The following is a 12639-nucleotide window of genomic DNA, read 5'->3' on the forward strand; positions in this document are numbered from 1 at the left end:
CCTCCCCTGAAAAAAATATAAATAAATAAAATAATAATAAAATAAAATAAAATAAAATAAAGTAAAATAAAATAAAATAAAGTAAAATAAAATAAAATAAAAGTTGCTGTAAAGGCTTTTACCCAAAGACCCAGGGGAAATTTTTCAGAGTTACAATACAGATAGGTCAGGGTCATGGGAGTTTTTCAAACCCCATTTGATGCGGTTCTCACACCTCATCAGAATACAGCAAAATGCTATTTGATGAAATATTCAGATGTCAGGAAAAACAATATTTATGGAATCTAGATGATTTAAATCATGATAATATTTACTGAAATTTACTTGGAAAAAAGATAACTTTATTTATTTGTTAAATACCTAGTGTCTCTATTAGATCCAAATGTGTATAAACTATTCATCCAGCAGTATGATTACACAGAAAAAATTTAAAAGTATTTAACAGTATTTTTTGTTAACTGGAATAATTCCTAACATAAAAAAAAATGATAACTATAATAATGAAGAAAATAACTGGTAATCTTTCCAGAATATAAGAATATGCAATAACTTACATTATTAATGATTTGTACCACATAAAATAACAAAATATACCATTGTTAGGTTTTGAAGATATTTCATCAGTGACAAAATCTGGTGAGAAACAAATTTTCTGCTTGTGTAGTGATTTTACCCATCTGGGAAGCTGAGCTCCCCCACAACCACTATCCCAGTCCCCTTCCTCAAAGGGATTCTATGAAAGGGGCAGAAAATACAATGGAAAGGGCTCAAGGGTTGAGGTAAGGACAGGGAGATCATTCAACAGTTATAATCACAGGCAAAACAGATTCAGCATAGGGAGATTAATAAAATTCATTACATATTACTAACAAGCTAGAGCAGTAAGAAACTCAAAACAAATTAAAAACACCTTCCCCCTATCTACCCTCTTCTACGTCCTCGCCCCCCCAAGCAACGCAGGGGAAACAGGGAATGGGGGCTTCAGTAAGTCTATAGCACTTCGTCTCTGCTGCTCTTTCACAGTCACTCCCTGCCCCTGCTCCACGTGGGGTCCCTCCCACGGGATGCCATCCTTCCCGAACTGAGCCTGCGGGGGCTGCCCACAGGAAGCAACTCTTCCAGAGCTGCTCCCACATGGGTCCGTACCACGGGGTCCATCCATCCCCCAGGAGCAAACTGCTCCAGCACAGGTCCCCCACAGGCGGCAGCTCCCCCCAGACCCCCTGCTCCTGCGTGGGCTCCTCTCCACGGGCTGCAGCTCCGGCCCGGGGCCTGCTCCTGCGGGGGCTCTCCATGGGCCGCAGCCTCCTCCAGGCCACATCCACCTGCTCCACCGGGGGCTCCTCCACGGGCTGCAGCGTGGAGATCTGCTCCGTGTGGGACCCGTGGGCTGCAGGGGGACAGCCTGCTCCGCCAGGGGCCTCTCCACAGGCCACAGGGGAACTGCTGCTGCGTGCCTGGAGCACCTCCTGCCCTCCTGCTGCACTCACCTTGGGGTCTGCAGGGCTGCTTCTCACTCCTCTCCCAGCTGCTGTTGTGCAGCAGTTTTTTTCCATTTCTTAAATCTCCTCTCCCAGAGTCCCACCCAGCCTTGCTCCCTGGCTCAGCTCTGGCCAGCAGCAGGTCCCTTTTGGAGCCGTCTGGAGCTGGCTCTGATCTGACATGGGGCAGCTGCTGGGCTCTGCTCACAGAGGCTGCCCCTGCAGCCGCTCTGCTACCACAACCTTGCCACATAAACCCAATTTGATAAGATTGATAAGGAAAATAAGTTCTATTTGCAGGCTGTGATAGTAAAAGTAGAGGATAGAAAAAACTAGTATACTATCTGATGGGTTTGTTTGTTTTCTCTTTAAACGAGTGAAGCATATATATGCTACTGAAATATCTCACTCTCTGACTGCCATTGGCTGGCTTAGGGGGTAGGTCATAGGGGTCACTCAGTGACCTTGGAAAATCATGTCCTCTCTGAACTCTGTAAATGAAGATAAATGAAAATTCTGGGTTCCTTGCTGCAATGTCTCAAGATTTCATAGGGTAAGAACTTAGCAGACTTTAAGAAGACTGTAGATATTGGAGTGTGCATAGAGATATGTTTCTTTTTCGATAATGGAACATGTTTAAAGGGACCTGAAACCTGTGCAACTGCAATGTAAAGCATGGCTGGGGCTGTTTGAATGCAATAATATCTTGCTTGAGTGACTCAGGTCAGAGTATGTCACCACCAATCTGTCAACAGAGGTAGCAAACAAAGAGCAGCTCACCTGAAAAAAAAAAAAAAAAAAAGTGCAGGAAGTGCAGGATAAAGAAAGAAAAGAAAGCTCAAGAAAACAAGTAATGGCCAGGTAATAACTAATGAAAGTTAAGGAGAAAGCTACTTTGAGAGCTGATTCTGTAAAAATTTCTCTGCAGTCTGAAGCATTCAGCTGAAGAAAGCTACCGTTCTGCTTGGTTAGGAAAAAAAAAAAAAAAAAAAAAAGGTAGAACAATGCAGGATAGAACAATGGCAGTGAAAATATATTATAGAATATGTATAGCTGGCTATTATTCTCAAGCCAGCTTAGTCATGGTCACTTTTAACACGTTTTGACTATCTAACTGTTCCTGTAAATGACTCAGTTAGTTGAATCATATTGATTAAACATGGAGAAAACTCATAGGAGCTGTCACCTCGCTGTTCTGAGAAAAACAACAGCAGCAACAACAACAAAAAACATGGTCAAATACACACTTGTCACAGAAGTCACACTTCCTCTCTCCCTTCCTTTCAGAGAAGACAGGAGCAAGTCTCAGGATTTGGCCACAACCTTGTCACAGCGTTAATATATACATACATATTAATTTCTGAAGAAAATATAAGGTTGCTTTTGTTTTTAATAGTTGAGCAACATGAAAAATAAACCATGCATTCGCAGTAATAAGCATTTCAAATGATTTTAGTAGATTTTATGTTCCTCTTTGTATGAAAGACAATGTGAGATACTCAGATGAGAAAATGAATTCTATCTACAATTTGTTCAGAGAATTACTCTTATTGAGGAGACAATTTGTGTTTAGTAAATACATATTTACAGGATAATAAATGTCTCTGGTAAATAATATATGATATGTTAATATAATTAATTTTCACCATTCATTTCTGAATTAGCTAAATGTGTATTTAACAAACTTCTGAAAAGAGCTTAATCACCCATGGGCAAAAAGAAGATTAAAATTGAAACAACAGGATACATTTCTTGTTGTCAAAACAAAACCAAACAAAATCCAATATATAATCTTCTTTATTAAACAAACTGTCATTTTATGCGTGCATAGAAAGAATGAAAAAAAAAATCCTTAGGCTCATAGTGCTACAGATTGAGGATCTGAACCATTACTTTCAACAAAAATATAAAGAAGATATTAGGATAAATAAGGCTACTGGGATCAAACCGTGAAATATCTGAGGTAAGTGCATAGCTACCTGCCATTAGGTCTTTTTTCTCACAGGCTATCTATGCAATTCTGTGTGTAGAAACATGCAGTGTTACAACCTAAATATTAATTAATTTATTAATGTTTCATCATTGATTCATTAAATTAACTTATAATACAAATCATTGATTGTTATACAGAAAGTAAAGTCAAACTGTTTTCTATTAAAGCAAGAAACATATTATTTTCTTTTTTGGGGGGTGCAGAGAGAGAAATCAGACAACTAAGTCCAATAGAATTGTGTGAGGAGGAGGAAATATCTGGAAATTCTTAAAATTTCATTTATATTGGTGAAATTATCTAGAAAACATACTAAGTGACCTTTCAAAAGACACGCTCCTCCTTAAATGTGATATCAAGATGGAGCATTTTGGAATGCAAATTTTATTAAATTAGTAAAATTAAGACTGGGGAAAAATCTATTGTCTAAAACACAGTCATTTTATTTTAGCATTAAATAGTACCTCTTGGGTTGCCTGTCTTTCTTTAATCAATAATACACTTTTGATTATTTATTCCCTTGTTTACAGATTACTGTACTTACTATGTGTTTATAGACAAAAGCATTATATAACATAACTGAGCCTGGCGCCTTGGTGGAGAGAGCTGGAAATGAAAAGCAGCAGGCTAGTTAATACAGCAAGTCAAAAGCAAAGGATACAGTTTTCTACTGGAATGTGGAGAAAGAAGGAGCAGATGGATGCCAGTTGTAAAAGAGTGGGAGGGAAATAGCTCTAGATGAACATATATATACTTCAGCCTTCCAGTGATTAATGGCAGGTAAGGTGGACATCTGAGGTCAGTGAGAAGTGCGGGAGTTAGACAATTAAAGATCAGCAGAACACAAACAGGGAGAAATGCATTATAAAACCTCTGAAGAAAGAAATGAAAAACTCCTCTTTGGAAATAAATAAATAAATAATCTACCTCACCTAAAGGATTTGCAGCCTTTAAGTTTTGATTTTTTCCTACTGTGTGTTCGCAGAGTTGTAATAAGCTTGAATTGCGTTCTGAGAAGGAAGAAAAAAAAAAAAAAGGGTTGCTAATGACATTGTAAGCCAGCAGCCAATGTGTCCTGGAGGACTGAAGTGGTGGCTACCCCATAACAACTTCCAGTATACAGTAGTCCCAGTTTAAGCCAATACTCATTCCCACTAGCGCAGAATGCAACAAACCCATGCATAAAATGGACATATGTGTCATCCACTCTTGCTTCCCAATTAATAATCCTAATAATACAGCTTGTAGAGGACAGTTGTATTACGTGTAAGTATATGAAATATGAAATGTGCAGTATGCAGATGGCAGCTAAGAGCAGTGCGTGCAGTTTTAGCTTCAGGGTTGGGGATGGCAGCCTTTGCTTCACCAGGGCCCAAGTAGAGTATTTGGGTGAGACAGGCACCATCGTGGAGCAAAAGCCTCTCACATTTTAAACCTGCTGTGGGGATGTCGGTAACAGGATAGGATTAAATCTGGTACTGCAGCTCTCCAGGTGGGCAGTTTCTCCGTAATGTGCTGGCCTGATTCAAGAAATGGTCAGAAGAAAGCTACTGAGCAAGTGATAAAACAAAAGTGAATCTTGTTATTGTCAGCATCCTGGATGAAAATAGTGTGTGTAGGTCCCCAGTTTTAGAGAAAATTTAGTGGCTGATTTCCAGTCCTGCTCTTCAGGATTTGCGACAGTAAACTTTTGTGACAGAAGGCTAGTAAAGCCCGAACAAGATTTGTGACCTTGGCATGCTGGGAAAAAAAAATAAAAAAAAATCCACATTGCTCTCTTCCTTCAAGTTCTTCACTAAATCTCTCTAAAACTGCACATCTTCTAGGTGACAGGGAAACACCTGATACCACCTGGGTGGAGTGGTTGGCCACTATGGAGCACAGAAACAGCATTGCGTGCATCTCTGACTAGAGTCGCAACCACGTCGTGTTGTCTCCATGCAGTCCACGTGGCATTAAACGGTGGCAACAGGCAGGTTGCTGCTGGTTGTGGTGACAAAAATGACCTCGTGCTGTCCAAATGCTTCACTGGTGCAGGGTGCATAAGGCACTCACAGCTGCCAGGGGCATGGCTTGTACTCTGTGGGTTTCACGGGTGTCTTAGTCCACCAGTGTCTGTGCCACCGGGATAGGGGTGATATTAACAAAGTTTAGGAAATTGCCACGATTTAAACAGTCGATTCAACTAAACTGGGTAGAATTACACCAATCATAGCCTTGCTGCGTATACACACTGGAAACAGAGGTCTTGATCTTTGGCTGGGACACCTTGGATTGAGAGAAATAACAAAAATGCATAAAATAAAAAAGTTGTTTGTAACTTTTGGTCTCTTGTATTAAACTGTAAATTCCCTAAGGCAAGGATTATGTTTTCTGTATTTCATGGCATGCAGCCTAACTTATTTCATTCTCAAGGGTGAGGGGGTGCAGTTCTGTAACATATTGGCAGTCCTTCTAAAATCTCACAGCAAACAACAAAGATTTTTCTTTGTTTTAGTTTAGTTGAAATGTCTGTCAAATTATTAGCTATTCTCTGCAACCAAGGGGGTGGTGGTGGTGGGGGGAACACTTCAATTTTGGAAAAAAAATAATCATAAAATCATACAATCATACAATTATAGAGTGGTTTGGGTTGTAAAGGACCTTAAAGATCATCTAGTTCTAACCCCCTGCCATGGGCAGGGACATCTCCCACTAGACAAGGTTGCTCAAAGCTCCATCTAGCCTGGCCTTGAACACCTCCAGGGATGGGGCATCCACAGCTTCTCTGGGCAACCTGTGCCAGTGTCTCACCACCCTCACGGGAAAGAATTTCTTCTTTACTCTAAATCTACTCTCTTTTAGTTTAAAGCCATTTCCCCTTGTCCTATCACTACACTTCCTGACAAAGTGTAGTGCTGGAGGTACTGGAAGGCTGCTATAAGGTTTCCCAGGAGCCTTCTCTTCCCCAGGCTGAACAACCCAAACTCTATCAGCTTGTCTTTAGAGGTGTTCTAGCCCCTTGATCATCTCTGTGGCCCTCCTCTGGTCTTGTTCTAAATCTTCCATGTCCTTCTTGTGCTGGGAGCCCCAGAGCTGAACGCAGTGCTCCAGGTGGGGTCTCGTGAGAGCAGAGTAGAGGGGGACAATCACCACCCTCAACCTGCTGGCCATGCTGCTTTTGATGTAGCCCAGGATGTGGTTGGCTTTCTGGGCTGCAAGAGCACATCACTGGCTCATGTTGAGCTTCTCATCAACCACCACCCCCAAATTCTTCTCCTTAGGGCTGGTCTCAATCCATTCTCCACCCAGCCTGTATTTGTGCTTAGGATTGACCCAGCCCAGACGCAGGCCTTGCATCTTGCACTTGAACTTCATGAGGTTCATACAGGCCCACCTCTCAAGCCTGTCAAGGTTCCTCTGGATGGCATCCTTTCCCTCCAGCCTGTCAACCGCACCACACAATTTGGTGTCTTTGGCAAACTTGCTGAGGGTGCACTCAATCCCACTCTCCATGTTACCGCTAAAGATGTTAAACAGCACCTGTCCCAATACTGACCCCTGGGTAACACCATTCATTACTGATCTCCACTTGGGCATTGAGCTGTTAACCTCAACTCTGAGTGCAACTGTCCAAACAATTCCTTACCCACCAAGTGGTCCATCCATCAAATCTGTGTCTCTCCAGTTTAGAGACAAGGATGTAATGTGGTACAGTGTCAAATACTTCGCACAAGTCCACGTAGAGGATGTCAGTTGCTCTTCCCCTATCCACCAAATACAGCTCTTCCCCTATCCAGCAAAATAGCTTTCCCTTTTTTCTTTGAATCTCAGACACCTCGCTACTTGTCTTTCAGACAAAACAGACTCTATTTTTCAGTTGCACAGTGTTGCCAGGAGTAACTAGTTCTAGATTATTTTTTTTTTTTGTAGTTTACCACAGAAATATGTGCTGACTACAAGAACATTTAAGAGACTACCTCAGTATCACAGTATGATCTGCAGCAGAGTTGGAACAGAAGTGCTGGATGCAATTTCCACTTTTAGCTTTACCAAAAAAAAAAAAATTGAAACAAACAAACAAACAAATGAAAACCTGCCAAGCCTTCATTCCCTTGGAAATGAATCATTTGCTTGCTATTTTTGCAGCTTGTCTTATTTCAGCCATTTTGGAAGTTGCATAAATTTTTAATGGATAAACTTTGGAGACTAAAGTCTGTGTTTTGTTTGTTTGTTTGTTTGTTGGTTTGTTTTTCAAAAGTACTTTCAAAGAAGAAGCAATCCCTGAAAGCTTTTTTGCAATGTGATTGAAATATTTTTCCACTTGTTAACATGTTTTGCCCTGTGAGCGAAGGAAATGTTTGATTCATTTATGTGTTTGTGTTGATATATTTTGCTTGATTTTAATGCTTGGGATATAATGCTTTTTAATGTTTTGTTTCCTAGCTTTTCCAAGATATTTTAAAATAATTTAAAGTGCAAATTTGCTTCAACTTATTCTTTTACATATAAAATTTTTGTATGTAATAGAATAGGTTGAAGCAAAAACAAGCTTTTTGTTTGTGAATGGGTGCTATATGCTTCAAGCAAGGATGGCACTGCAGCTGGCCAAAGAGAGCAGGAAGAAGTATCCACTTCTTCAGTGGAATGTTCAGGGAGTGATGGCAGTGCTCTGTTCAGCGAGATATCTTATACAGCTGTGCAAATATACCAGCTAAAATACCCATCTAATTCTCACTTCCAGTGGATACAATTGCAGATCCATAGCCCTCTTATCCTCAAATATAACACCAAAAGTCCTGTTCACAACCCAGGGGAAATAAATAAATAAATAAAGCATTGATACATATTTATGTCACCAAAAAAGACATTTTTTGATAGAAACTTTCTTTTTCTTTTTCTTTCTTTCTTTTCTTTCTTTCTTTCTCTCTCTCTCTCTCTTTCTCTCTTTCTTTTTCTTTTCTTTTTTTTTTTCACTTACACTTTCTGATATTTATATCAGTGTAAGGTTCACTCATGAATCTTTCTGCTTTTCTGCAACTCACCCCAGATTTTTCTCTTACAGTCAATCTGGTGGGAAGCAGTAAAGGTGTATGGGTAGGTCCAACCAACTCTTCTGTCAGAGTAAAATGATGACAGGATCAGTTTGGATTTGATCCGAGGTGCTAAACAACTGAATCCATCTCATTCACAATTCAATAGCTCACTAAAAACACTTGGAGAGAAAATATCCCACGATATCAGAACACTGTTCTGAACATGGCACTCATAATGGAACATTTGTAGTCATCAGAAATAAAGAAAACAGAGCAGAGCAAAACAAAACAAAACAAAACAAGCAAGCAAAACCAACCAACCAACCAAATAGCATAACAAATATGCTAATAGCTGTCCAGAATGGTGCAAATCCCAGCAAGAAGGAATTCACGTATGTAATCTAATGCCTTCCAATAAGACAAGGACTTGCAATATTGTCTCTTGGTGTGGGAATCAGGGGCTTAATACTTAAACTTGCTGAGCTACTACTGAGAAGTGCTGAGTATTCAGTATTTATTGACTGCTGTAGGAATATATGCCAATATACAAATCTATTTAATGGATTTCCGACAGTGCAATATAATATAGCATAAGATGGTTTCTGTACTATACAGCACTTTAATAATGACAATTCAGTCTTGATTACTCTGTCCCTTAAATTCTGTCTCATTTTATTCTGCACAAAATAATTTACTAGTGCAAAGTTGTTTTTCTCTGTGGGACAAAGGTAAATGGAATAATCATATTGTTAAAAACAATGAATACATTTAATTAACTTCAGTGTAGCTAGGCGTTTGACTTGGAAACTCTCACACAAAAAAATTGTAAAAAAAGAAGATTGAGTAGATACAGAGATAACTTAAAATTTAATTCCCCTCTAAGTAATGAGAAAATTGATCTTTGATATGAGAGAAAAAACAATATTATGAAGTGTGTGCCAGGATAAAAGAATACTTGTTTTTCATGCTATGCAAATTATAATTCTCTTTCTTTTAATTTAGCTTTCTAATTTGTTATTCCTGTATTAATATTTCCTTAACCATTCTTAACAGATCACTTCTGAATTGATTTTTGTTCTTTGTTATCTTTATCTTATTTTAAAGAGTTTCTTTTCATATATTTGTCTTGCATGTGTTACAACAAATCTCCACTGATGCCCTGCTTCCTTCCTTCTCTTTGACCATAATAAAATCCTTTTGTTCTGAAATAGAATATTATAATTATAAAACAGTAAAGACTATCTTTTTCTTCTTTTTACTTACTTACTTACTTTTTATTTATTTATTTATTTATGGAAATTATTTATTTATTTATGGAAAAGAACCTTATCTTTAGGTTGATAAGTCAGACAAGCCATTGAAACTTACTTAGCTTGAATAGGAATAAAAACCTGCTTTGGATTGACCTTGATAGACATAAGAGAAGAATCAAGCAATCTTAAAAATTCTTAAAAGTCTCAAAAACCTGTAAGGATCTTATTATAATAATAATTATATATGATAATATATATATATCTTAATTTTATATACTTTATATATATAATATATATATCATATATATATGAGATAGTTATATAGCATAATTATATATGATTATGTACAGAATATAGAATATAGAATATAGAATATAGAATATAGAATATAGAATATAGAATATAGAATATAGAATATAGAATAGAATATATATATATTATTATAATCATAATAAGATACTTACAGGTGAAGTAATCTGCCAAACTGAGTTTTTAAAGTATTTGTTGCTTCTTTCCCCCCTGGAAAGAGCCATAGACTCTCAGCAGAGGGTCTGCTTATCCTACAGAGATTTTAAATGCTTTGACTTTGACATCCAAATGTTATTCTAATCTGAGAGGGATTTATTTATTTATTTATTTATTTTCAAATTTCATTTTCTTTGCCTATAATTGAAGGAGAGGACAAACAGAACTTTTCAGCTTACTGTAGTTGTTGTATCAGCAAACACCAGAACACTGCTTTATTTTACTCTTTCTTAACCAATCTTTAAAGAAAAAAATGAACTGTGGCAGAATTAACTCTAGTTTTATGTCGTATTGCACAGCAACTATAAACAGGACTGTGTTAATGTTTATTGTCTATTTTGTGGTGTATTTAAATGCTTGGTAGTAGTACAGAATGTGCTGTATATGTGCATAGGAACTGCTGATTTAGGTAGACATGAAAGTGCAGGATACTAGAGAGAGGCATTTGCTATTTTTCCTGCTTCCTTCACCCTACTAAAAATTTATAAGGTTGAAATCTTCATGTAGTTGTTACACAATCCTTTCTGGGAAATGAGAGAAGTAGAAACTGCAGGAACAGTTCATGGGTTGGGCAAAGACTGGGGCTTCCAGGTGTTCAGTTTCAGGCTGGCATTTGGACCAGTAAGCCATCAGCTGTGGCTTGGTAATGTCAAACTCGTGGCATCCCTTACTGTGTCTTCTAAAACTATTGGGACTCAGATATGTTTCTGCAGTCTCATTCCTGGAACCTGTGGGTGCACATCACATCTTGCCCACAGGACTGCTGTGCTACTGTTCTGGCCCATGGCACATTCCTGCAGTGTAAGTGGAGGGATCACGGAAACACTTAAAATGATCATTTCTGTGATTACATGAGGAGGACATCCTCTACAAGGCAGAATCTACAGCCTGTGAGTATATGACGCTGAAGGTCTGGCAGCTTGCAGAGCATGTTTTTGATGTGAGGTAAATAGGTGTTTCCCTGGGTTGGAAGAATGGCATTATAATCCCTGTTTACACTCTGTTCCTCACCAGTCTCCACCCTGTTCATAAAATATTAGCTTCTTCTTACTCAGTGGAAAATTATTATTCACTTTCAAACCTGCATGTTTTCTGCATGTTTTCTGCTTCCTACCTTTCTTTTCCTCATCTTCATTACTTTCATCTTTTTTCTTTTCTCCTGCCTGTTCTCTCCAGCTTCAGAATCCCTTTTCAAACATGGAAACCTCAGGAGGAGTAATTATTAAGTACTTCTAGAGAATTTTTCTATTCCGACAGGAAAATTTCATATAAGTATAATTATACTGAACAAGAGCTTCTTCCTTCTTGACCAGATTGTCCCAGGCCACTTCTTTTCCATTTTGTATCTACACAGCTGCCAATCACCACAATAGTCCTAAGGAAATATCAAAACTTCCATTTTACTTAGAAGGATTTCTTATAAAATAAACCATCACTTGGAGAGCTCCACTTCAAGCAGTCTGGCCTGACTGCCCCCTCCAAGTGGGGTGAGAAAGAACAAGTTCAGTGCTCATCAGTGAAATCTGGTTACGATCATATGGGGATTTTTGGTAAATGCTAGAGTTGCCTTTCTGCATTTCAGAAAGAGTTCTAGTGTTACCAAAAAGCTCGCTCTCTCTTTATTATTATTATTATTATTATTGTTATTTCTAGTTACCTGCTAGGCAAACCTCAGGGAAAAAAAAAAAAAGAAAAAAAAAAAGCTAATAATTTTAGAAGATGTCATTAAAAGTATAATTTTAGATTAAAAAGAGTTTTAAATAAAAAGAGACATAAATAATCTTTCTACTATAGAAAGGTGGTGGGGGAAAGACGGAAAACATGTGAGTAGAGGAAGCCTGTTAGCAAGAAAATGAAGGAATTGAAACCATATTTGGGTGCATAAAGATGTGGAGTTTTCAGGGCAATAGCAGGGTTTATCTTATTGGTTCAAAATTTTTAATTTTGAAAATAAGCATTCAGTGGAGAATATGAACAGGTATTCATTAATGTGCCAAAAAATTCTGCATTCCATGTTTTGTTAAAGCCCTTTCTGGTTGATCTATAACAGGAGAAGAAATATCTTTTGAATTAGATATGCAGCCACACTTCCCAAATTAGAAGAAAGACTACAGGCAGGTTAATAGTTTGAGTGACTTCAGATTTCAAAATTATTTATCTGAATTACTCACTGAAGGCTTGATGACTAGAGGCCAATGCTTTCTAACTTAGTTTCTGTCAACATCGGCTATGGATTTGTCTTATGAGAAAGAGGAACAGTTCACAGATTCTTCTCTGTAAAAGAATAGGTGATAAATTCATAATGTCTTTCAGTCAGGAAGAATAGTTTGGCTGTGTTTTTCATAGCCTTCAAACATAGTCCACAATTCGTACTT

The 12639-nt window shown here is 38.1% G+C and overlaps 1 long non-coding RNA gene across 1 annotated transcript in view; it reads right to left on the reverse strand.

The window, feature by feature from the left end:
• Nucleotides 1-6036: 6036 nt before the first annotated feature.
• The window catches only part of LOC308191289, a 179652-nt gene continuing 173049 nt past the window's right edge, over nt 6037-12639 (reverse strand). The window contains exon 4 of the long non-coding RNA XR_013947865.1: nt 6037-6288. This is a non-coding gene — a long non-coding RNA (uncharacterized lncRNA). The remainder of the gene's footprint in view (nt 6289-12639) is intronic.

Source organism: Anser brachyrhynchus, assembly GCF_964034855.1.
Source record: "Anser brachyrhynchus genome assembly, chromosome: 2".
Taxonomy (NCBI): domain Eukaryota; kingdom Metazoa; phylum Chordata; class Aves; order Anseriformes; family Anatidae; genus Anser; species Anser brachyrhynchus.